The 27,505-nt window shown below is 39.1% G+C and overlaps 1 protein-coding gene and 1 long non-coding RNA gene across 10 annotated transcripts in view; both read left to right on the forward strand.

Annotated features, from left to right (window-relative positions):
* Positions 1 to 81: 81 nt before the first annotated feature.
* On the forward strand, positions 82 to 812 carry LOC129725126 (uncharacterized). The gene is made up of 2 exons (XR_008728019.1): positions 82 to 509; positions 582 to 812. It is a non-coding gene; the product is annotated as an uncharacterized LOC129725126 (long non-coding RNA).
* Positions 813 to 10,722: 9,910 nt separating this feature from the next.
* Positions 10,723 to 27,505, forward strand: part of LOC129725124 (bcl-2-related ovarian killer protein-like) — a 94,504-nt gene continuing 77,721 nt past the window's right edge. The window contains exons 1-3 of one of the 9 annotated variants that reach the window (XM_055680589.1): positions 11,045 to 11,289; positions 11,367 to 11,434; positions 12,434 to 12,780. The gene's annotated coding sequence lies outside the window, so the exon portion shown is untranslated. Of the gene's footprint in view, positions 10,813 to 11,044; positions 11,749 to 12,433; positions 12,781 to 27,505 lie in introns of those variants that run through there. The other 8 variants (XM_055680592.1, XM_055680586.1, XM_055680587.1 and 5 more) reach the window with 8 other exon arrangements.

Consider the following 27,505-nt stretch of genomic DNA (forward strand, 5'->3'; position numbering starts at 1 on the left):
ATACGATGGATTTACATCGGTTGATTAATATAACTTAAATACATTAGCGGTATTCATGTAGCCCAGTATGGTTTATATAGGGTGTGGCAATGGTATTATAGTTGTACTGGTGCCTTCCACCACTTCCTAATATCATGTGTAAAATTGCTAGGATTTTATTTACGCTACCGTTGCTAAGAAGAGGTGCTACGTCATACCAATGTTTTGGTTTCGTTTTCTTGCAGTGTTATAGTGTAATTTAATGGCATCGATTCAGTAATTCGGTTATAATTCTATGAAAACGTGAAGAGATTAGAAAATGTTGAGGTGTGCAGTCTTCATTAGTGGTACTAATGACTATCGTGCTGGAGAAATACTAGTTTGAGCTGCTTTATAAAGGAACAGGTGTCGCAAAGGAAGTGGATGAAGTTGGCAACTGTCAAAACGGATACGGTTATGTATAGATTAAATTATTTCCAGCAGCAAAATTTGATCTATGTTGAAGATACTAGAAGTAAACATTGAAACAGGTACGTACACACAAATATAAAACAATACCGTCACGTTACAAAGGTCTAATTCTAACTGTTTAATCTCTCTAGTACCGCTACCTGATGAACTCATCGAGCAACTCATTAAGATCAAAACACTGGTGAGAGATTATTTGAAACGCAAGAGGACAGTCCAGCATTATAATTCATGCCACAGGGAAAACAGGGAAAACAAATAACAGAATCGGATTCGGATTTCATACCGGAGTTTTCTGCCATTTCCAGTTTAATATGATCCGTGGCTTATTGCAGAGCTCCCACTATTTTTTTTTTTTTTTTTTTTCAAACCAAAACCAATAGAAAATCCTCGGGGTATTAGCTCCTGACGAAACAGATCAGCAAGCTAATGCTGCACAACGCAATCGTCACATCATTGACACACAAGAGATCATTCAGGAGAAAAAATGCATTTTTTATCAACAGAATAAAAATGATCAAATGTCAATATTTTTTTATATCATTTAGGACATTACTTACATCCGGAATACTTTCGGTTTTAAATTCATACAACAAAAAATATTCCTGATTCTTTTCAATTTTTGATTAGTATTGATTTTTTTCCAATTTTTGATGAGTATTGAAATTATTAAGAAGTGGGTGTTACAATCGAAATTATATACCTATTGCATTTCGAGGGCCGTTCCATAACAACACCAAGACAATTTTGAAATGATTTTACGGTACTGTTATTTCATTGCAAAAATCTTTTCAAGTTTATTTGGAAAATGCTTTCGTATAAATCATAGATAAAATGAGCATGAATTATATGAATCTTCATAAGAGACTGTGAAATCATTTGTGGTATGACGTCACAACTATCAACACAACCTTACATATACTTCTTCCACACCCTATATAAACTATACTGCATGTAGCACTCTTATACAAATACACTGAAGTCGCTTTTTACGCGGGGGATACGTGCCGCGTAAATTCCGGAATCCGCGTAAAAAAAAACGCGTAAATTCCGGAATCCGCGTAAAAAAACCGCGTGAATTCCGGAATCCGCGTAAAAAAAACCGCGTAAATTCCGGAATCCGCTTAAAGAAAACCATCGCTAATTTTGCATTCCGAGTGAAGGGAAACCGAAATCCGGGCAAAAAAAATACCGCGTAAATTCCGGAATCCGCGTAAAAAAACCGCGTGAATTCCGGAATCCGCGTAAAAAAACCGCGTAAATTCCGGAATCCGCGTAAAAAAACCGCGTAAATTCCGGAATCCGCGTAAAAAAAGCCGCGTAAAAAGCGACCTTAGTGTAATCAACTGTAAAATACTCAATTCTATTGTATACGGGCGCTACCTGAATACCCCTATTATATCATGCCAAAAGTCAATGTTCGTTTGTCGCCGGAATGTAGGCATTCAATGTATACACACTTGCGTGCAACATTATTATATTATCCTTTAAAGTAATTGGAGTTGCATGCAATCAGCTGCGTGGAACATGTAACTTTATTTTTAGAATTTTGGGAGAAATAGGAATTAAATATGAAATATTTTTAAATACGAATTCAAGGTTTTTTAAAAAGGATATTCTTCTATTCTATTTAGGCTTGGGTATGTGAAAATTCCAATAAAATAATGAAAAACGCGAAAGAGCTTTTTCACAACTTCTCTAAATTGCACCGTCGCAAAATAACAAGTGTTTTTAAATTTGCAATCTCTATAAGAGTTTTACCTGCTCTTAAGATAAATAACTAAAAATTGTGGAAACAGTTGCACTTGTATGTGTTTTTCCTCTACAAATAGGTCATCCACACCTCATGTCAACGACCTTCTTAGATTTGGCTCAAACTTTAGGGAATGGTTCATATAGTTCCATATAGTAAATGTTTTCATGTGAAATTTTCTCAAAAATACTATAAAATTGATTTAACAATTAAAAATCAAAATATACTCATCTGCCAAAAAATGTAATTTAACTTTTAAAATAAAAAAACACATCTGTCTAAACTTCCGCTTGAAATTGATGTTCTTTTAAGATTCCTAGGCTAATTTTCTTCAAAAATAATTAATCGGTTTATGCGTGTGCAGTCTTTATCAAATAATAAGGCCGTTACAAATTTTATTTTCATTTTATGTCATACCCCCCCCCCCCCCCTACCCCACCCTCTTCAAAAATCTTGAATATTGGAAGGGGAAGAAAAAAAAGCTCAAACCGTGTTGTTCATTTCATTGGTTTTCCGACAGCATAAATGCTTAATTTAGCAACAAACAAGTCAGGTGACATCGAGAGTGTCGTCGAAAGGCAAGCGAAATAAATAATAATAATAATAAAGTGTTATTTTTCAACATTTATTTAAGTGCAAGTTACAAACGTCATAACTTGCACACAAACTTTGATCAAATATATTTCTTTTTTTTCGTTTCGGTATTATTTATTTATTGCCACCCCCTCTGCTAACGTTGATAACCTTGGACATAGAAAGAATTCGAAATTTGTATCAGCTTTCTTGCTTTCTGACGGAGAATGGATTTTTTATCAAATAAGGGATGGATCCCACGGAACGAGGGGTGGTTTTTTTTTGTTAGGGAATTAGAATTACGTTGTCCATTGATGTGAAATTTTGTAATATCATAACGAGGGGTGGTAAAATCGACACCAAAATTGGGATTTTTTGCATACATATCATATATGTATGAATTAAAAAAAAAAACTTTGAGCCAAATCTGAAAGATCGCTGACACATTTATCCCTCCCTCCCTGTATTCTCTAAACAGGAGATTGTGTCCTGCTTACCTGCCATATAGTATAGAGGTTGTTCATCACAATACAACTATTAATTACTAGAAGACAAAAAATTCATTCTTCCCATTTCCCATGACCAACCTCCTAAAAAGTACTGTCTTTCCGTGACAGCAAATTTTAAACTAATTCGGCTCCCTCATTTTATTTCACAGCTCTCCCTGCTCCCCATTCGTTCGGTACATAGTTTGACAGCCACTGATGACAGCGCACACATGCAATGCCAAACAGGCTGTTATTTTTTTATCTCTTATCTGTTTCTCTGTTGGTTCTTTCAAGCTGTCACTAATGGCCGTCTTTGCAGCGCGACATCCTTCGGCACAAATCCGAGCGGGCTGTCAGATGATTATTATTCACAAGAGTAGAACCGTTGCTATAATGAAAGCGAGGCGGGGCAAAACACGTTTTTTCGAGTGGGAAATAATACCAATAAGGCTGATACAAATTTCGAATTCTTTTTATGTCTAAGGTTATCAAAGTTAGCGAGGGGGGTGGCAAAAAATAAATAACACCGAGACAAAAAAAAATCTTTGATCAAAGTTTATGTGCAAGTTATGACGTTGGTAACTTGCATCCAAATAAATGTTGAAAAATAACACTTTATTATTATTATTATTTATTTCGCTTGCCTTTTGACGACACTCTCTCTGTCACTGGACTTGTTTGTTGCTAAATACAGCATTTATGCTGTCGGAAAACCAATAAAATGAACAAAACGGTTTGAGCTTTTTTTTTCCCCCTTCCAATATTAAAGATTTTTGAAGGGGGGGGGGGGGGTGACATAAAATGGAAATAAAATTTTTAACGGCCTAATGGAATAACAACTTCATTATTATCGGCCTAAGAAAAATAAAAAACGAAATCCATCCTCAAAACATCCTCAAAATGAACAATCTAGGCTGTCATATCCAAACAAACAAAATACATGCGCAAGAACGAGCTGCCGTGTGCAACACAAAACAGCTTCGTTGGTTATGTAAGCTTTAGCTGTATGTGAGCTCTTATGAATGAGCTATTGCTCATTCATAAGGCTGTTCAGTGAGAAGAGAGCCCAATCGTCAGTATAGTGTCGCGCTGCAGTACTTTTTCGAAGCCTGCCCATTAAACTTGGACACGGTTATATAGGAAAAAAGCGATGATGTTATTTTTTCGCTCCCATGCACTTTTCACGTTCCTTATGGGTCCTATAACAACTGTGTAACTTTTCAGATCGATCAGTGAAACTATATCTTTGCGCCCGATTTGTACAGCGCCTAACCAAAAAAAAAAAAACAATCAACATTTTTCGGTTTTGAAAGAATATCACAGTTACGTAACTGTCTCCACTACAACCTCCCCCTCCCCCATATATAAACAATGAGGAAAGCAGACTCGAATTCCAACACCCCCTCCCCCCTCACCCCATTCCCCTCGATACGTAGTTTGCGTACGAAAATATTTTATAATTTTAGTGTGAGGGGAGTATGTAGACGTTGCGTGTATTTACTAGGTTTTTGTCTGTCACCGTTAACTGTAACATTCGAGAGTGATCGCAAGTGATAAGTTCCAAGCAAACTTCTCTTTTGACGTAGGACTACGTCTTATTTAATAGAGTATAATGTTGAAGAAAATGTAACGAAAATACGCAGTTCTGAAATGCATGTTATGTTACTACCAATGTGATCTGATTTTAAACACCAATACACAGTGGTCCAATAAGGCGAAAAGTGGAACTTAATTCCATAGCGCCGTTCACATTCATCCTAGCTTAATAGTGTCTTCGGAACAATCTATTGAATAAAATTAAGTTGGTGTCTGTGAAACGGCGTTTCACTCGAAGTAGAATCAACGGATTTGAATGATTCTTTTTGTGTTTGTTTTGTCTTGATCTCCGACGAGTTAATAAGCCATAAGAATAACAATAATCAACTGATGAAGTTAGAAAAAATTGAAATATATTTTCGGTTTTTCCCGCCTTTTACTCCAAGAACAATTAGATTACTATGATTATGACCGTTAGACAAGTTGTTGTAGCGTCGTTATTGAGGCGTCGTTGTTGAGTAAACAAACATTTGTTATTGATTCACATATTAAGTGATATTCGTTTTCGCTGCCTACTACACCTTTTCTATGCAAAAGAACTATAGCGTGGTAGCAACAAACTCGACATGCATGTGAATACTCTCAACGTGGCTTCGATTTTATTCAAGGGCATTTGTTTGATAATGTAAATCTAATTTCTGGCTTATTTGAGTAAAGTTGCAAATAATCGTTTTATTTATCTGATAAATGAAAAGAAAGAACAAGAATAACACTACATGTGCGATGATTTAATTCACCATATGTTACCAATCTGTTCAATTTTCTATAAAACGCACACTGACTTAGATCATTGACATTTGCTCATGCTGCAATACTTCTGTTAGCCGGTAAAATGAATGTGTAGTTTTTGCTTCTCAAAAAACATTGATTTCTGTTCATGTTTCGTTAGATAGACACTACTGCATTACTAAAAATCTCTGGATTTACAATTAATTGTTGAATGTTGAATTGAAAACTATAATGTTGCGAAGTGTCAATTGCACTGTGCTTAGGCAGCAGATTTGCCTCAAAAAACAGATGAAATATTATTTCATTGAAGCGAAAATTTCGAAGCTCCGTGTATCCAGATTTTACCTACCAATTTACCATTTAATTTCAAACGTCTGTATGTACCTTCGCACCCCGCAGTTGCGTGATATTCGATAATGCCCGAAGCCCTGATAACTGGTGGCATCAAACCTCAAACATACATATTCTCGCATAAACGGCTTTATGTCACACGGACACGTGAAAAACAATTGGTATCATGTATGTTTGAAAAAAAAAGATACCCGCAAAATGGTTGGCCATTATATTTCCCGCCCTTCGTTGCAAGAATTGCAAAATTGCTGTGAAACTGGGTTACGCGAGGTAGTCAACAAATTAAAGATTCTGAGAGGTTTTCTGTGAGTTTTGGTGAGTAACGATTTTTTGTTGCCTTTGATCGGAAAAGTTCGAAACCAGTTTTCATCACCGGGGCGTACTTAAACGATAGCCTTCATTTTTTTTCAAATATTTTATGGAATAGTTCTAAGCCATTTTCGCATTGGTTTCAGTTGATTCCACTTAAATTCAACGTCGGTTTCTGTGAATTTGTGCTGTGACTGTTTTTCAAGAAAGAAGAGGACACTGTCGGTACGTATTAAACATAATAGATTAAAAATAGTAATGTGTTTTTGCAAGAATTCTGAGGAGTATTCATGCTGGTTTCAGTTGGTTTCGATTAATTTTCTTTCACATGTAGTGAGAATGCTTCCTAACGAAGGTGCCGCTAAGGGTATGTTATAAAAGGAATGTTTCCTAATCTACATGATCAAACTGATTCTTGCATATCTTCCAGCTGACTTTGAAAAATTTCTGCTGTGTTCGAAGTGTTTTTTCTTCAGATGAAGTTGTTGTAAGTGGAATGTTCAAATACTTAACATGCCGTTGAGTTAAAATAAATTCGTTGTTTTTTTTTCCAGTTTTGCGAGTCAAGACACGAGTAGTAGCAGGTCAATAAAAGTGTCAGGCTTCGCAACACTGAAGATAGAATATTAGAAAGTCAGGAAATATACGAGTCCCGAAGGGAAGTTGATCGGTTAAGAACAAGACGAGCTCGAAATGCGCCGACGTTCGACACCCCATATATCTCAGAATCGTCAGTTACACACTTAGTTTCCATAGTCTTCAAACGAGTCTTGAACAAAAGAAAAATAAAGTATAGTAACTTAAACACTCAATTGAGAGAAAAATGCTAATCAAATATTTTCAAATACAACTACTTTATAGATTCAAGGTCAAATTTACCACCGAACAGATGCATTGCTGCCACTACCGATGGCAAATGTCCTTGAGCGACAATTCTGACAGGAAACTACAAAGGAGAAGTCGTAATAATCCCGCGTATCCCGATTACTCCTACCGATTTGCCATTTAATTTCAAACGTCTGTAATTTCCCGTGCGTCGCGCATTCGCGATGACTATTGATAAAACCCAAGGACAGTCACTAAAAATTTGAGGCATAAACTCCCAGTATTCATGCTTCTCACATGAAAAGCTCTGTGTCGCATGTTCACGTGACTTGGACCTTGACATTGTGGAATACACCAAAGTCGCTTTTTAAGCGGGGGATACGTGCCGCGTAAAAAAAAACCGCGTAAATTCCGGAATCCGCGTAAAAAAACCGCGTGAATTTCGGAATCCGCGTAAAAAGCAACCTTAGTGTATATAGAATTTAGTGGTTAGGACCGCCTTGACCACTTTCACATGTTTCGTGAATTCCGAAATTTAACCTTGAATTATTTAGAATTCTGAAGTTTTTCATTAAATCTGTTCCAGTGAGATTGGCCAGGCAGAAGGGTAGTACTATATTTGCAGTAAGCCAAGCTTCTGAATAATTGAATAAATAACGTAATAATTTCCTTCAGAATATTTAAAAGAATGACTGTTTATTTTCAGACATGTATTGAAATAATTTGATTATGGTTGAAAGGTGCTTCATAATGTTCAATTAAATCAAAAATCAGAATTTTACGAGCGCTGGATTGAGAAAAAAAAACTAAAAACAAATCAGAGCTTAAACATGTCTTGGGTATGTTTTTCTTTAGCAGCAGTTAGATATTTCAGTTCTTGCAATACAACAATCAATAAAACTCAAGGCGGCGGCACGAAGTTTGCCGGGTCAGCTAGTTGTTAATATAAATGACCCGCATAATCGCAAATTGTCAAAAATTATGAAAAGATTGTCATACTAAATAAAAAAAAAATAACTTTTTTTGTTAAGAGATAGAGGAATGGTTTATTCAGGAAAGTTAAAGAAGATTCAGAAATATGAAACTTTGTAGAATAAATGAAAATCCTATCTTCATTAGGAACAAAGTTATAAAGTATATTACATGGAACTTACTTAAAAGTTAGTTTTTTGTACTTAACTTTTGTTAGTTGCATTTTACACGAAAGTTTTGTTTAGAGGAATTGTTAGGGCACACAAAACATACATCTTCGCCAAAGACTATACATCTCCAGGACTTTTCCTTGCAAACTTATATCACATTTTAGCTTATTTTTACGATAACATCTTTGTAATATTAAATCAAAAATAGTTGAGTCAAAAGCGAATAAATCATCACCTCGCTTCTATAACTGAGAAGAGAACAGTATAATGTAGAATCGCATCTTCCATATGCCGTTTTAAATCCATGTAGTTTTTTCTTTCACTGAACAGATCTTGAACCCAAATGTCGTTATCAAAAGATAAAGTTTTCTTCAAACTTTTGGTATATGAATTAGCATTTCGTTTCAATTGCAAACCACTGAAAAATTAACTAAAAATCAATTTGAAAGCAGCATCACTTTCTGTTCATGATGTTTTTTTTTTAACTCATGTTATAACTGGCTCCCTCTTTTTTCAAGTTATGTCATGTTCCCCGTTTCGCAAGATGCGAAGAGATTGTATTCTGTATGTAATACGAAACACATATTGCAGCTGTGCTAACATGCTGACTTGTTATTCTCCTCAATATGGGAAAAGAGCAGAGTGAATAATCACCGCTCATTCTTGCATATTATGAGCGCTGCGTGTAGTATTTTTTATTGCACCGAACTTCTCTTTTCTACTTTGTGCTGTGTTTCTGTCGCTCGCAGAAAAAATAATACACTTGCTACTTACACCAAAGCAAAGCAAAGCAGAGCCTTGGTGCTACATTCCGATTCGGAATTTGACCTTTTGTTTATTATACACAGACTTCGCAGCCAACTGTTTGATGTACAGGACAATTGCGGGGCCAGCGCTACGATCCTACTGACACTAACAGTCTCTCCCGAGCTGGGACTCGAAACTACGACGACTGGCTTGTTAGGCCAGCATCGTACCTCGGGACCAACTGGAAGGACTACTTACACCACAGCTGAGCAAAACAAGAGTGGCGAATCACTCTAGGGAGAACAAACAGAGATACGCCGCAGTGTTCACTGCTGAGATAAATTGTATAGCACTCGGAAAGCAAGCATGCGTGACGGGCAGCTGGATTTTTTTAGTTCCGCGAAACAAAGCAAACAGCGCAATCTGTTTTCCTACCTAGATACTCTCCTCATTTGATATACGCTTATGTCCTTTTGTATGTAAAAGCTTACAACAGTTTTTTATCTCTTTGGAAAAATATTTCAGATTCCACCGCGGTGTTTTTTGCAAGCTACTCAGATACACACGATACGCTGGCGCTGCTTCTTCAAGAATTTCGTGTTGGTATGGAAATAGAACAGTGGGGCTACAGAAAACGTCAGAATGGGCTGCGTGTACTGTCCGCCATTACCGCTCGTGGAAAGCTGGATAGGGGTTTGCTCGTCGGGCTTGTATACAAATACCCAGCCGTAAACTGTGTCTTTTTCCTGATTCAGTCTTTTAAAGTTATACGTTCTTTAATGGTTGAATTCATTGAAAACCATTTCACTAGACTTGGTATGCACACTAGAACAGTATGATTTAACTTGCAAAATGCCTTCAAGCATACCAGTGAAAGCCGACGGTAATTATTTTTGATTGGTGAAAAAATATAAGAGAGTTGTGGATAATGGTCTATTTCACAAAACATCGTATAAATTTCACCAACTTCACTGTCTTTCCATCACTACACTACACTATCACTCCATAAGAGTAGATAAGCGTATTGTTCATTTTTTAAAAAATTTCGTGAGAATTTAGACAATGCTAGGGGAACTGCTCCATTATTCATCTCAACAGCTATCTGCACCTATATTCATTATATTTCTCTCATTTGTCCAATTTATCGTCAAATTTCTACAAATGTTTGAAAGTAAATCTATTTGCATCTCGATTTTGTCAAGTGGTTGAAAGTTGTGCGTTGAAAATATGGTAAAATTTGACGATAAATTGATCCAAAAGGCGTGATGAGATGAATATAGGTGCTGAGATGAATATAGGAGCGGTTACCCTATTTTGAAAAAGCGTTCGAAAATTCTTGCTAAACCTACCTGCCGACTTCAGAAATATAATTTCAAGCAAAAAGGCAAAAAAATTTTGTTCTAGAATTTCTATTCGAAGGGCAAAAAAAAAGAAGACAAGAAGAACGAATACTTTAGAAGAATACTATCTAACAAAATCGTTCTTCAAAGCATCCTCCAACGGCGCTAATTTGGCTGCTTACCCATCTATAAAATGGAACCAGCCGGATGCGTTGACGCAAGATTCCTTTTGACCTCTTAATACGCTTTACGTTTACGGATCCATATGTTAACACTGCTTAGCAACGTACCGAAACAAAACAAACAAACGGAGATTGGTGCGTCTGTTAGTACAGTGGCGTGCAGCAGCAAGCAGAAGACGGTACCGGTGTATTATATGTGGATAAATATGTGTTCACTGCTACTATCAGTACCTTCCGAAAGGTTAATAATACCTACAACTTGAGAATGCAAAGTTGCCAGAAATAGGAGGGTTTATTTGGGTGGTTGAAAAAAGATTGAGAAATAATAAGGTGAGAAAAAAAAACTAAATACCTTATTAGTGGATGGTTAAACTTTATTGTTTCCCAACAAAAACGCAAACAGTTTTGACCGACGCAATCCTCAGTTGCAGCAAATAAATCCAGTTCAAACATCTCTGCAGTAACCATCAGCGCAGCCAACACTGCTCGGTAAAACCTGTCAGTGCCGGGAGTCTCGCGCAAAGCCAAGTACCCGAGTATGATTAGTATCCCATCGCGAGTCGTACTGTCTGCAGGTGATGCAGCACGAATGCAAGTGCGCGAGTGGCACCAACCGGTTAACCGATATCGAAAACACGGTCGTCAGACAAAACAAACCACGTCCTTTGCCATGCGCAACAGGTCGCGGTTTTTTTTTCGTTTCGCGTTGTTTACTATGTTTTGCGACGGGACATAATGAATTGTTACTGTGATAGTAGGCTGTAAAAGTGATTATTTTAGCGTAATTTGAGCCGCAAAACTTTTAAGGTATAAAATTTAACTGCACAGACGCACCTGCTTAAAACAAAACCCAGAACTGGTAAACGATAACAAACGGTTTGCAGGACGCAGGTGGCGTGGAGGTGTACGCGCCGGGAAACCTTTCATGAACCGCAAACGGTGACTAATTGAGGTAAACGGGGGAGACCATAATAGTAGTCACGTATGAACCGGCAGATTCCGCGCAATACCTTCAACGAGGGACGCCAATGAATATAGTTACGGAGCTTGCTAGCGAACCGAACTTTCAATTGACAAAAGGCATAACCGACAAAATTAAATTAAAAATTCATGGTGGAAAGTACGCAAGGCTGTCTACCCGCAGATCGACTCCAAGTGTTTATTGAAAACAATGCGTAAGGTACCAACCACAGGAAGAGAGTGTGTCTGCAGGAGCGATGAGAACGCTATGATTCAGTCAACAAGTGTCATACTGATTTGTATTTGGTTAGTACCGGCAGGGAAGGTATTATAATAACGGTTTATGTGAACTGCTGCTTCTGTGTTCTCGAACTGGTATTATGATGTACTTAAAATATGATTATCACGTATACTGTGTTTGGGTACGCTTATAAGCTTTGTGAAATTGAATTTTGATTTATTGGCATGCTTACGATAAATGACTGACTGAACGGTGTTCTTAAGTGATAAATTGTGCCTGAAATTGAAATCTTAGTACTACGGTTTTACGCCATATGCCATTGATTATCATTAAAATTGTCTTTTTCATGGTTAGATGTATGGAAATAAATATTTTGATAAATGATTTTATATTTAATATTTGGCTTAGTGAACTGACTATTTTCCACGGGTGGAGAATTTTTCATGATTCATGAGTTTATATGTATACTCAATATCATATACACATTGGGTAAATGAGAGTCAATTGAAAGACTCAACTCTTGTTAAAAAATTGGTTAGCAAGAAAACATTGTTCCTTAGAGATTTGTTTAGACAATCCTGAAATCCGTTGAAAATCAAGCTATTCTGACAACTATAACCATTAGAAGCAAATAAAGGGCAATATAAAAAATGTGTACTATTTACAAATCTAATTCTATTGTTGAAAAATTAAGACAAGTATATAAAGCATGTACTCTGTTTCAATCTTTCAATTTTATATTCACGAAAGGATGACCAAATTCAAAAAAGACTTGACATAAAAGTGCTTGGAAGTTAAGCAGTAAAATCTACAGCTTAGCAGGGGCTGCAGCAGTAAGAAGTTTCGTGACATGAAGGCACAATAGCAGTGCATAATACGGCGACAGGCCAGTTATAATGCAGCGTGATTAATTGAAAAGTTCTTAACGAAGTAAGTCCGTGAGTTCAGTGCAATTTATAAAAGAACGGATCTACCGACTAGCGGGCACGAATGGAAAAAAAAGTTTTGATCTAAGGGATCTTGACAGTTCATCTGATGCTGGTCGGACAAATGTGCAGCTGCAACAAAGAAGCGACAGGACAGTAGTCAATAAATCAGTAAGTATACAAAAGGTTCAATTTTAAAAAACTTTTCCCTGTTGCTATCCTACTTCTTCAACGGAATTCGTCATACTATCCGATGCGGACAGAACTCACTTCACTTCCTACTAAGAGATTTGTTTGCTAAAGGAGATACCCAGACCCACCTCGCGACCGCTGTCGTTATCCGCTTAAAGCATCATGGAATTTCAAAAGGAATTCTTAGTCAACTCGATTTAACTTTCGCAGCAATTGATAGAGTTTTACCATGGAGCTCAGAGAAAAACGAATGAAGGGCAGTGAACATCAATAAAACTTACTTATTGCATTTCTCTGACATTTGTCCGCTGCATACCAAGCGTACAGTTACGATTGACGGCCGATATGAGACAGCATATTTTCGCAAATTGACTAGGCTAGTATGCCATAAGGGTTCTGAACTTTTTTGCGATGTACAAACAAAGTCAGATGCAACACCGTTGCAAGCCTACCAACCGGAGCAGAAAATCAAATAGAAAAGTGTGATAGGTACATTACGCCCCCATCGAAAAAACCTGCACGCTTCACACCTATACAAATTGCGATACCACCGACTGTGAGAACAGTTAAACCGAAAAACAAACAGTAAACATTTTTTCTCAATTCGGTCAAATTTGTTCAGTTTGTAGTAGGTACCGTGCCGTGTAGAAAGAAATTCTCCATTTAAATAACCGAGTTTCAAGGTTAGAGCCAATTTATCTGCGAAAATGCTTATAAGTATTACGGCAGCTACGCAGGTTCACGGGAAGAGGCGATGCAAACCATTTTCTCTAATAAAATTCCAAATATATCTTCCAGCCACCGCTGGGAGAGAGAGAAGAATAATTAATGCGGGCTAGTACGAATAAAGCTAACATTGTGGTTTAATTTCACAGTCTTGAAAAACCACCTTTTCTATCTTTATTTGTTAGTTTTATCAGTTTATGATACAATCCTTGCTAAATTAATTTTTTGTTTCCATCACGAATTTAGAAACGACTTTAAGGCCGAGCCAACGCAAATTATCTGTTTATGTATGAGTAAAATGATGAGAATCGCAGAAAGTCTTGAACATTTGAACAATTACTTTAAGAAACAGCATCTAAATGTATCACTGATAGCGCAAACTGTGCCCGCATGGATTAAATTCAGAACACGATTCAGAACTAAAATTATTTTTTTTTTTTTATCAAGAAGCAAAAATAAAAATCAATCTCAACTGCACATAAGACAATATAGAGGAGCTGCCAAAATTACCAATATGCAAATACCATATTCAGGATGTTTCGTGCACCACTGCTCATGGTTTTGATATTGATCTATATTTTCATAATTTCTGAACGAAATCATGATACATAAAACGGTTCATATCAAAAACTCCTCCAAAGTTACCTCTTTCAGAAAATGGAATATGAAAAATACTACTCAAGCTGCTATGGTATGTGTGCATACAATTAAGAGCTTAGTATATTAGTTTCCTAAAACTAGAAGAGTAATAGATTTTAATCCCACATAGTCTGCCGTAGGCAACATGCTGAGATCTCTACCTGTGCCCTTCAAAAATCTATGAAAAAAGTTTGCGGAAAATTTGCGTTTTTGTAGAAAGAGATGATTGAAAAGTTTTCATTTTATTTGCAAGTTTTCAATTTTTGAGTGACTGATCAACGAAATTCTTCGCATATCATAGCAATTTGGCCCGAAACGCATTGAGGAAACGTACAATCAGTATAAATAATCATTTGTTTACACAGACGAGTTATTTTTGTTTTTCGTAAAAACATACGATTGGCCTAAGTTCACGTAGTTTATAGACAGCCCATTGTCATTACATCACTTTTCTCATATTACAAAATTATCTACAATTGGAAACCAACAATTTTACTCTAAAAAATATTTTTTATCGCTAACCTTGATTTTCTGACTGTTGTGAAATGTTTATTTAGTAAGTTTTTAGTTCTGATTTGTGATCTAATCTATGCGGGCAGAGTTTATGCAATCAGTGATACATTCTGCTGCTGTTTCGTAAGATAATTTTTCAAATGTTTCAATATTTTCTACAATTGTCATCATTTAACTCACACATAGACAGACCATTTACGTTGGCTCGTCCTTTAAACCTGGATTAGACATTATTAAATAAAAAAATTTGATATATTCGCTACAAAACCTAGGTTGTATTGTTCGCAGATGACAGATGATGTATCTGTGAGCTGTGTTCTCGAAACTCGTCGAAAAGCTGTCTCAAGGTGAACATCTGGTCCGTTGTAGATCATCTTGTTCGAAAATTGCACCGGTATTAACCAACAAAGGCTTCCTGCAGTCGAACTCTAACCGTGATGGCGAAAACGGTGAAGCTACTCCGTTCAGAAGTGTGTGCTTTCAAAGAACAGTACCCCGTCCCGTCGGAAAAGGACATCGTGCGGCAGTTCGAGGACACCGGCATCCACAACATCTTGGTACTATTGGATCAATCAGAGCATTGAAAAAAAGTCCGACTCCGGACGGCCGACGACCCTGAGCGACAAGAAGCTCCAAAGAATGCTGAAGAGGAAAACCGAGGGAAAAGTGGCCAAACAGTGAAAAAGTACCTGGCGAACATGAACATATATGTCAGGAAGCAGCAGTCTCGTCTCGTGATGGACGACGAGACCCCCCCCTCCCCCCCCACGAAACTAGTGAGCACCGAGGTGAGGTTTATTCCACACAATAAGTTCCTCAAGAAGGTGCTGCTGTGACCAACAATCAGCGAGAAGAAGATGACATAGCTGCTCATCCTTCGCTCCGGACTGGTCGTGAACGGGGAAATTTATAGTACGAAGTGCCTGCCGGATGTTGAGTCGTTCATCAAGAAATACCATAAGGCCGAAGGCGCGGTGTTTTGGCCTGATCTGGCGTCGGCCAACTACTCGAAGCGAACGTTGGAGGGGATGGAGCTCAAGTTGCGTCTCATCGAAGTTTTCGGGGCGTAAGATCTACTTCAACAAAGAATCGGAGGAGGAATTCATAAATAAAACGAAAAAAGAATTGAAAAACATGCCTACACGCATGTTTTCGTCCGCCATGGCGAATGTTCCGATTAACTGCTGGAAGGCCGCACGCAAAGGCGTAGAATTTCTTGCGAGTAAGCTAATATAATAACCTTCCATGGGAAATTTATCAAACTCAATTACACTGTGCTACAATTAAAAAAAAATGCAAGAACTTCTGGAGTAACCTAGTGTAGGTTGTAGGTCTTGTTGAGTGTAACATTCGCTCATACTAGAAATTTTCCAAACACCCACAAAATCTGAAGTTATGGTCAAAATACGGTTTTTTGGACCTCAGTGCATACAATTTTTTTTAACTCAGTCATTTCTCAACCGATTTTCAATATTGAGGCAGTTTTGGAAAAAAGATAAACAGAGCTTTCAAAAAATCTACTGGTTTGTACTAATATCACTAAAACATGTTGAGTTATTTGAGTTTAAATATATTTTTTTATTTTTTTTCACGCAATTTTTCAATTTAATTTGAAATTTGCCACCTGTTTTTGTGAGAAAGATACTACAAATACAATAAACTTTTGAAATTATATTCAATGACGAATGAAACAAAAGTGGTTTTGTGAAAATCGGTGAATATTTGACTGAGTTATATATTTTTTAAGAAAACCAGAATTTTTGGCTTCTATACCACAATTATTTCGCGGTGCTACAAATGGTGAAAAAACACAAGAACTTCTGAAGTGATCTAGTGGAGGTTGTAGGTCTTGTTGAGTGTAACATTCGCTCATACTAGAAATTTTCCAAACACCCCCAAAATCTGAAGTTATGGTCAAAATACGGTTTTTTGGACCTCAGGGCATACTTTTTTTTCACTCAGTCATTTCTCAACCGATTTTCATTATTTAGGCAGTTTTGGAAAGAAGATAAACAGAGCTTTCAAAAAATCTACTGGTTTGTACTAATATCACTAAAACATGATATTGAAAATCGGTTGAGAAATGACTGAGTTAAAAAAAATTGTATGCACTGAGGTCCAAAAAACCGTATTTTGACCATAACTTTAGATTTTGGGGGTGTTTGGAAAATTTCTAGTATGAGCGAATGTTACACTCAACAAGACCTACAACCTACGCTAGGTCACTTCAGAAGTTCTAAATAGCTGTAGCACAGTGTTATCTGTCTTAATTATTTTTTTACCCCCACCCGAAAAAAGTCAATTTTTCTACCACATACGTTATGAACCCGTGAGGTAACGCCTGCAGGATGGTTATGGTCAAGACCAAAGATATGTTGGCGCCTGCGAAGCAATCTCCAGGAGTGTATCATCGAGTGACTCTTTCCTTTTGCCTCTGGTTGTCGAGTTTCACATCTGACATTCCAGTATCTCAGACACAGGCCTCTCGCTAGAAGTCTTCAAACACAACATTAATCCAGCTTGCCCGCTCTCGCTCGGCAACGACAATCTTCGGAAACAAAGCTTGGTTCAGACAATTGCACAGCATAGTCATAGAGTGAAGGTGGTTATGGCCGTTCTTAAGAGGATTTGGCCAATTGAACCAAGAACCCGCAAACAAGAGGTGTTCTCGCAATAGAAGCAAATTTTGTGTCTTTATAATCACAAAAGTACCGCACGATTTGTTCTCGAACCACATGCAACGCGAGCACGTTTGATTTCATTTCAATCGTTCCATCAAGTTTCCCATTAGTTATTAAAAAACTTGTACGTAATATCCGCATAGTTTGGACAGATAGTTTTTCTACGAGAGTTGCGAATTCACCGGAACAAAAGTAACTCTCAGAGCTACGATCCAGACGGGGAATCTAGCCTCAATTCTTTAGTGTAGTGTGTAGTGTTAGTGTCACATGGCATAGGACAGTATTCTTCGACAACAGATAGAGCCACAACGAGATTACAAGACCGATTGAACTGGGTTCACTGCGACTCGTTTCCGCCATTCATACGTTGAGTTTGTCGAAAAGAGCGACGGCAAGGTTGCACGCAAGGTGGCATTGCAGGTGCGGTGGCGAGACCGCAACGACACGAATGCGCAGACGAAGCGATCGTCGTAATGCTCGCAGATTAGGCAAGACAGAAGTGCATCTAGCGCACCCATGGCAGCGGGTGAAGTGCAGTAAAGTCAATACCAAGGGGCCTCCACCGATATGAATAGGTGAGAGCGTTGAAGATGTAAAGTTTGTAAGATGTGGCAAAGTGTGCGTATGCCAATAGAGTTAAATTAGCTATGTAATCTTATGATAAGCCGCACTCCTTTATTGTATTGTTTTGAGAGTCTTATCGTTTTAATTCCGTTGAGTTCATTAATTCAGCCTACTCCCCTAACCAAAACCTACTCTTGCATTATAGCACTGAATTGTCCCATGGGTAGTTGGGCAGATTTCTTGAGGGCTAACTGAATATTAATTTTCGTGAGAGAGATTGTAACAAATCTTTCTCCTCCATTCTGCTTGAGAACGAGACATATACTACGCTTCTCTAGTCTCTAGTCATGGGCACGCAAAAACTTTTTTGTATTGCTACTCAGCAACTGTAAAAGAGTTCGCGAGTTCCTGCTAGCGAGTAGGAGTACTCAACTAAAATTGCTCGACTAGGAGGAGTGCTTGAAAAAATTTGCTCGAAAACGAAAATGCTTTCGTCATCTACCCGGTTTTGCTTCGTGCACCGACAGCCGAGAGAGGGACGAAGAATCTGTGAAGTATCGCATATTGTAACGTGTAGGGTATAGGGCTGCTATAGATTTTTAAAATCTAAATTCAGCCGAAGTAAACCGCTACCGAAGTAGTCCGATACCCTATTTGAATTCTTTTTGTCCCTCTGCAATCATCAAAATGCATCTTGAAACAATTGTCTTCGGTCGGTCGTGCTCGTCAGTAGGGGAGTAGACGCAAATGTGTGTATATGATTTCGGGAGCGAATGCGAGCAAGAAAGAAAGCGAAAAAGCTTGAATGGAGAATACTCCAGTGTGTGAGATCAGTAGCAACGAGAACCTCACTTGAGATGTTGCATGTTGTTTATCAACGAGACTAATAACACTATTGCCAACTCCTTTAAGGAGAGCAAGCCACCAGGTCAAGATGGAATCCCAAACTTGGCCATCAGGACGGCCATAGAAGTGTCCCTCGAGTTGTACTCATGCAGAAATGCCTGGCTGACTGGTTCTTCCCGGAAAGGTGGAAGCGACAGAAACTGGTCCTATTGGCTGGGAAACCGCCAGGGATCCCTTCGACAAATAGAACTCTCTGCCTACTGGACACTGTCGACAAGGTGCTAGAAATGATTATCCTAAACAGACTGGTGAAGTGTACAGAGGGGGTAAACGGCCTGCCAAGTAACCTGTTCAGCTTCCAAAAGGATGGGTCCACGCTAAATTCAATTCTCTCCGTCACCAAGACGCTGGGACTCCATAGCACTCGAGATTTTGGAATGTTGCTTCCAGAGTCGAGTACTAGTTTACGACACGGACAAGGATCAGAAGTGTGTCCCTATCAACGCAGGAGTATCGCAAGGTTCCATCCTGGATCCGATGCTGTGGAATGTTATGTATGACGAGATGTTGAAACTTAAGTTCCTTGTAGGAGTTGTAATTGTCAGCTTTTCTAACGACATAACGCTAGAGGTTTACGGCGAGTCGATAGGAGAGGTCGAGTTGACGGCCGTGCATTCTATACGCAAGGTTGAGGTCTGGATGCATTCCAGGAAACTAGAGTTAGCGCATCATAAGACGGAAGCTACCGTGAATCAGAACAACAGGCGGTGGTAGGAATAGGAGACGCCTCGAAGCGGTCTTTGAAGCTCTTGGAGGTTACGGTTGACGGTAAGTTTATTTTGGAAGCCACATCGACTGTACCTGTAAAAGGGCCTCAACGAATGTAGCAGCACTATCTCGAACGATGCCGAATATCTCAGCGGTGTAGGTTTCGTATGATGGGCCAGTGCGGTGTAGGTATACTAAGGTATGATGGGCCAGTGTGATTCAAAGCACCAGGTACTAACAGTTACTGCAGCGGTGAACGGGAAAGTACCTAAAGGCTTATGTGCGTTGAGGGATGCAAGTGCGTATCCTACAGTGTCATACGACGCAATTTGTGTCGCAATCATGTGCCTATCAGTTTGGTAATCAAAGAGGACGAAGAGCGCTTCGAGTCATTGGGCAAATTACAGAAATCGGCACAATCAAGAGTGGCCCGTGAGAGTATTGGCCTCGTAGAACAGAGCATGAAGTGTAAGAAGGGGTTGGGCAATGACCTGTCGAAAGTAGTGGAAACACGAGTTAGAAGTGAGCCCAAAGCGATGATTTCGCCGTGGTCTAGTAATGACTCAGTTCTACTAAAGACTGGAACGCGCAAAAATTGGTCGACTTCAAATTGGTGTAATTCTGTTGAAAATGCATTGGAAAAAAACATGAAAGCATTTGGAAGTTGAGTGCATATACAATGGTTGGCGAAATGAGTTTTCACCGGTTGCTCTCCAGTTTTCAAAATGGCGTCCAAGCAAGAGGAACAGCGTGTCAAAATTTTGCTCGCGCAGCAAGAGAATCCGACGTTCTCGCACGCCAAATTGGCAAAATTGCTGGATGTGGCCAAATTGACCGTAACATATATTTTAAAACTGTTCGGGGATCGTCTGTCGACCGCCAGGAAGCCTATAAACGGCGGCAATCGTAATTCGGACGTGGCAGCTACCATGAAGAAGGTGGCGGTGAATTATAAGCGGAATCCTAACCTCTCCATCAAATATGTCACTGGCAAGCTCATTGTCTCCCTTACTAATGTGTAGCGAGGCAAGAAACGAGCCGGGTTGTCGACGTCTAAGATGGTGAAGGTGGCGAACCCAGATTACGAACAAAACACCTCGGCAAAGTGGTGGTCCGGAAAACTGTAATCTGCTTACAAATTTCGACCGTGGATGTCGAATCTTATGTGAAGTTTGATTCCAAACAGCTTCCGGGACAGGGATTTTATACCGTGCCAGAAATAGCAAAGGCCTAAATTTTTAAAACCATCAAACTATCGAAGTTCCCGAAAAAATACCTCGTCTGGTAGGCCGTATGTACGTGTGGTCTAAAAAGCGGCATTTTCATCAGTACAAAACCGTCAATCAAGAGATCTACAAGAGCTGCTACCATTCCTAGAGCAACATAAAAGGCCTGTGCTGTTCTGGTCGGACTTTGCAAGCTACCACTATGGGAAAAAGGCGATCGAGTGGTACGATGCGAACAACGTGGTTGTGATATCCTTAGACCACAACCCTCCTAACAGCTCAGATTTCCGCTCTATCGAACAGAATTGAGACTTGGTCAAACGAAATGTCAAAAAAAACTAATAAATCCATCGAAAACGAGCAGCAGAATAAATCTAGCTGGCGTTTGGCGACGAATAAGATCGATAAGACCACTGTACAAAATTCAATTGAAGGGGTTAAGTGGATGGCACGGCAGTTTGGATTTGGCAAACCAAAATAATAAACATACATTTTTTCCTTTAAACATGTGAGTTGAACTACCAAAATAAAAATAGGAAGATTTTTGGATTATGAATTTTGACTGAAAGAAACGATTTTTTGTCGACCAATTTTTGCGCGTTCCAGTCTTTAATACTCGCTGCGCTGAATACTTGCGATTGTGTAGAATTGTGAAAATTGTTCCAATTCTCAACCTCGCTTTGGTAAAACATTTTCAAGCTATGTATCGCTCAATGGAGTCGAGACAACTGAGCCATGATGCGAAAGCTCTGGTGCAGAAACGCTGTTCTGCCATTTTGTAAGGAGGCGCACATTAGTGCGGCCCTCACAAAAATATCTATTTACTGGGGGATCCTTGATGCTGAAACGCTCGAGGAACTTTACGAAATGCGTTGAAACAAGAAAATGGCAAGCTGGAACGAAAAAATTGTTCTGAGCTAATTGATGCGAAATATTTCATCGAGACTCGTCCACAGACAACGAATTCTTGGTGAATGTTAGCATCAAACGAAGAAAGTTTCTTCGTTTTACCGGGGAAAGACTTCTAAAAGACGTTAGACAAAATCAAGGGCAAGGAAAAAACGAGGCGAATGTAAAATTTCCCTTTTGGCGTCAATAATGTTAGTGTGTGCAACTACATCGAGTCTTAGGTGTAAGTTAGTACCTAACACTATGTATATTTTTAAATTGTCCTGCTACTTAAATTTATAATTTGAGTTAGTATGATCAATTTAACTTGTAAATAGTAGATTTATTTGCATGTTTATCCATTTATTTATACTTAGTATATAAGTAAATATTTATATAATTGTTTGTTTGCTGAATTAGGGTTAATTTATTTATTTTCTTATCTGTTATTTATTCATTTGTTTATTTAGTAAATTATTTATGTTAGTTTACATGTTTTTGCTTAAAAATATTGTTAGTTTCTGAAATTTTTGTCTGGTTGAAAATTAATATTTGGTAAATTTATAGTTGAAAATTTTATGGCTCGTTGCTGTCCTGCTAGCAAGCCGCTGCAGCCGTCCTTCGGTGCAAAACTTTATTCCAGCTGTCCGGCTATCCTAAAAAATTAAAATTAACCATATTAGTTGATGTTCAAAATCTTACCTGTAATTGGAAGTCATCTTTCATGTTCATTTTTTTTCCTCGATGTCCGGTTCATCTCAATATTCGCCTCCAGATCCTACTCGTACCCCGGTAGCATAGACCATCCGTGGGGTGCCGATGGGGGCGGTGATATGGTCCTACAAAACATAGTTTTATATGGAAGTTCTCTTTAGTGATATAAAATTCTCATTTTTCTTAGCTGTTTTTTTTTCGATTTCCTTCCCGGTAGCACAAAACACACTTTTCATAATCACTGTTTACTTTACGTTTGACGTTTCTATCATTGCTGTACGGGTGTTCATATGTGTGCGTAATTTAGTGCGGAGCTTTTATAGCACAGGGTGTTTACTCATTTTTCGTCTGTTTCGTTATGGTCGATTATGTTCGTTGTTAGAAACATTTCGTAAAATGTATTTGGAGTTATTTATGTCGGTTAATGTTTCATGTTGTCGGATGTAGTCCGGTGTAGAAGCATAATCGTTGTATGTTGAGTATTTATGCGAATTGCAGTGGCAGCTTTCTCTGTAACCGATAATTTCGGTATATGAGTTACTGCTGGGTAAATTGATGTGGGTTATTGCGTTTGCGTGCAAAGATTCGTGTTCAGGTGTGTCCTGGGGTGTCTTTGACGTAAAGGTAGATTTATGTAGGATACCTTTCCAACCGTAGTGTTGGAGTAGTCCTGTATGTGAATGTGCCAATTTATTTTTGTAATTGTTTGGAGTATTTATGAATATTTATGTGGCAGATTTCTCACTGGACGAAGAGTCGTCGTTAGAGTTACTGCTGGGGAATTTTTAATTTGGGGATAATGCGTTTGCCTAATAGAGAGAAGTTTTCAAAGACGGCAATTCTCTCGAAAAGTAAATAGCATGGGAGTTTTGCTGGGGGTGCCTTTCCAACATCGTGATTGGAGCAGTCCTCTAGCAAAATTGCCTTGGAATATTGGAAGCTCGTTTTTAAACAATAAAGCGATGCCGTATTTGGGAATAATCTATTTGGGAAATTCAATTGAATCACCGCACAGTACCGAAGAAACGTTACACGCCCCTAGTTTGAATTTTTTGGTGAACCTAACATTTTGTAAATATTGTAAATAGTAGCTTAAGCTATGATTGCTTTTTGTAAATATTTTGTACACAATTTCTTCTAGAATTTTTCTCATTTGGTAATTCGTTTCTGTCAGGTTTGCAGTTAAGAAAATTTGATTGTACTTCTACAATCAAATTTTCGTAAAACAGACCGGGGTGTTATGTAGCAATCATGCTGGTGAATTTAAGTTGCATAATTATTCTTCGTCAATTTTTCGAATTTATAGCTGATCTGTTGTTGAAGTGATGTTTCTTATGATTTAGGTAGTCTAAGGTGTCTCACGTCTCGCGTTCGTCTCTAGTTTCGTTCATTTTTGGTACTCCAGGTGGACTGCCTGGGAAAACAGTCCCCGCACTCTGATTTTCATAAGCTGGACAGCAATCCGATCGTTTGGAATTGGTCCAGTGATGAGAATCACGAGATCGGTGTTTTGAGGTTTAGGGAGTTTTTAGAGAATTTCTGCGGTAATTTCAAGTTGAGTTTCGGACCGAAAGTTGAGACTGAGTACCTTAGTGTAGTACATCTGCCTTTTCGTTTCCCCCAGTTTATTACCCTGACCCGCCCTGAGGCGGAGTATCTGGCCGGGCAAGCCAAGACAGGCAAGTGGTCCTCTTCGAGGTGGCGCTTAAGCCAATTGCTTGAAGATACGGGGAGCGGAACCGCAGATTTGGGAGTGTGGCATTTCAGGCCCGCTACATAACGTGACACAATGACACATGAGATACTTAAAGATCAGCGGAAATGATCCAGTGCCGCGAAGAGTAGGAGATTGCTGAACGTGTCTTTGTATTCCCTTGTTTTGTGGGTGTGATAAGCGACACGATGGCAGTGTGCGGGTCTGACACTTCTCTGAACAATCTAGCTCTGGAGATGTGAAGACCCGGACATCTGGAGTGCGGTTTGTGCAGCCGCCTCTTAGATTGTCCTGGAGATACAACGTGTGGGGCGAGTCATTCACCAATACGCCAGAAATATTTAACTACCCATCTTCAGGTAGCTAGCTAGGAGGTATAAGAGCAAAGTGTGCCTCAAGCACAAAAAGCCATTCCTCGACGTAATACTCAACCGTCGTTCCGGGAAGATAAGAGCTGTAGACTGAAGGAAGATGGGCCGAGAAGGTTCTTGGGAGAAGGTATTTCGGAACAGTGCAAGATCTCAATACAACTCCTTGTAACTCCAACACCTCAGGTGTCTTAGAGTAGATTTCAATGCCCTCTCGGAAAAAAGACCGCATAACGATGAAGTCTAAAAAGTGCGGACCGTCGATCAGCATGTACTCCATCCGAGAGCATACTCCTCCATTAGGGTGTCTCCAGGTGTGTTTGAGAATGTTCCGACGTGCAAAATGGGTACTATAGATGGCCATTCTCCTGACAGGGTAGAATGAAGGCTTTTTCTACCAATAACGGGAAGACAGAATTTAAATTTAAAAATTAACAGAACCGGACTGATGGAGCTCTAAGCTATGCACCAACTTTAAATTTGTGAAAATTTGACATTAAAATCAACAAATCAGAGTAATGAGATGAATATAGATGTTGAGATGAATATAGAAGCGATTACCCTTTCATATAGCGGCTCAGAAGAAGGACAACCGAATTCTTCTTATGTTGGATTGTGCTGAATATGCAGTACACTCTAAGCCACGCAACAGTGTTTTATGCTGTTGCGTGTTGCATATTGCAGCAGCTGGCTGGTGAACAACAAAATTTTGTTCGTATTGCCTGGTGACAGACATGAGAAATGCTGCTGTAAAGTCGAATTAACCGTCTTTGTTAAGGCGTTCCAACATTTTGAATGAAGTGTAATGAATTTTCTGAAGCAAATTTGATCTCCATACCTCTACCATCTGAGCTACATCCCCGACGTTGAAAATGGTTTTTACTACCGTACTTAAAGTTACCAGTTAAACATAAATAAGAGTAACGGGGAGCGAACATTCAAAGATAAAACCATTTTGAAAAGCAGCGGCTAACCTATCACGAGTTCACCTCCTGTTCCCGCTGTCCATTTCAGACACTTGTCGAAGGAGGCATATTGATATTTGCTTTGATATTTGTTTGAGTCGAAAGCAGACTTTTAAATAGCCTAAAGAAAACGTTTTCGGGTAATTAAATATAATATATTATCGACCGCACTAGGGAGCGTACTAGCAGCTCAGCTCTGATTAGTCGAAATCTGGGTTTTAACAGACTTGACAGTTTTCAATAATACAATATTTCGATGACACCCCGTTGATCATACAGACGCGAGGCATAGTACGCTAGGCATAATGGACGGCAGGCATACGGACACGAGGCCGAATGGACGCTAGGCCAAATGGACACAAGCGCGAGGGGAAGTGAGGCGGAATACGGTACTATCGACATCATCATCACGGCCCTCTTTCAATAACATGTATTTCGCTTCAGAGTGTCATTAGGAAAGCAATACACTCGCGGCCTTCGGTCGACTCGCTGCTCAAGCGAATGCTCTCCTTATTCGCTACCGCTCGTTCGGACTTACCTAAGGGAAAGAAACTCTGCTTGAGTAGACCTAGCAAACCAGTAGATCAGTCGTTTGTGTGCGCTTCCGAAGGCGGCCGGCTCGGACTGCAGAAACCACGGCGGCTTAGTGTCGCCTCGTTTCCTTGCCCTCGATTTTGCATCTTCACCGCATCATTAAAAAAAAAATTACGCCCAACCTGAACTTTTTAGGAATATATTTACACCTAAACTACATGTACGTAGAGTAAAAAATATCCGGGGTTAATATACAATTCATTGAATGACGCTTTTTGTCAAACATCAGACATGCAAAATATTTTTCAAAAGACCTTCTGATGCGAAATGAATTCGGGACACATAGTCACGATAATTGGATCTCATGTGATATCGTTTTCGGCCTTGACTCCATTCGGCCTTGTGTCCACTCGGCCTCGCGTCCATTCTGCCTCGCGTCCGTTATGCCTTGTGGCAGTATGCCTCGTATCCATTATGCCTCACATACATTATGCCACGCGTCTGTATGCCTAGCATATTATGCCTAACATCCTAACCCAGCCTAACATATGCCTAGCGTCCATATGCCTCGTGTCCCGTCCCCCAATATTTCGCATAATCAAACTACAATTTTCTGCATTTGCGCGGATGCGTAGCTAATTTTCCAATCGATTGCTGTACAAACGAAGGAAATATGTTGAAAACTGGCCGAGTGATAAGCATTTTAAAAAAGAAAAATGCCGTCCCCTGTCCCGTGTTAAAGATTTTCATTTTACACCTTTGTAGTGGAACTTTCTCAGAGACGTAGCTCTACGTTATAACTCCACAGAAGGCAAATGAAAAATCTGGTATTCTGACAGTCATTTTATGTGACAAGAGGTCACTTTCCAGTTGAAATTTTTTAAGTATGAACAAAAAAGAAGGTATAAAGAAAAATTTCGTGTAGAATTTATAATATACCTTCGAAGCGTAATATCCTGCGCCCGAGGTGCAACTTAATCTACGACTAATTTTCATTCCCACCAGCAACTAAAACGCCCGACTATCACAGATGGCGGTGCGAAAGTGCACACGAAACACATTCCAGCACGACGGAGAGGCATCCAGCAGTGTCCAGCTATCATAACTCACCTTTAAACTACGCCAATATTACAACAAATTATTTTAGATTATAATGTTAATTAACCTACAGGCCCGGTAATCACATCCCCGTAGAGAATTATGTGTATAAATCATCACCATAATGACACCCTCATAATGAGCTTGTGTAGATAATTTATCGATTTGGTGACGATACTTTATTAATGGTACGAAGAGGATATATGCCCCTCCAGCTCCCCGTGTGTCTATCGGCGACAGATCGTCATGTCAATAGCCGGGCAATATCTCCGCGGTCAATTATCTGTGCGCTGCAGTAGGCTGCATTGCGTCACGTTCTGAACACGGTAGCCGGTAGCCGTCGGAAATTTTCTAGAGAATTTTAAGAATGGCGTTGCACAATACTGACATCGCCCCACCGGAAACCTTAAAGCGCACCCAACCCAGAGTGTGACGGGGCGAAAAACCGCTGTTATGTGCC

The sequence above is a fragment of the Wyeomyia smithii genome, chromosome 2 (assembly GCF_029784165.1).
Source record: "Wyeomyia smithii strain HCP4-BCI-WySm-NY-G18 chromosome 2, ASM2978416v1, whole genome shotgun sequence".
NCBI lineage: Eukaryota > Metazoa > Arthropoda > Insecta > Diptera > Culicidae > Wyeomyia > Wyeomyia smithii.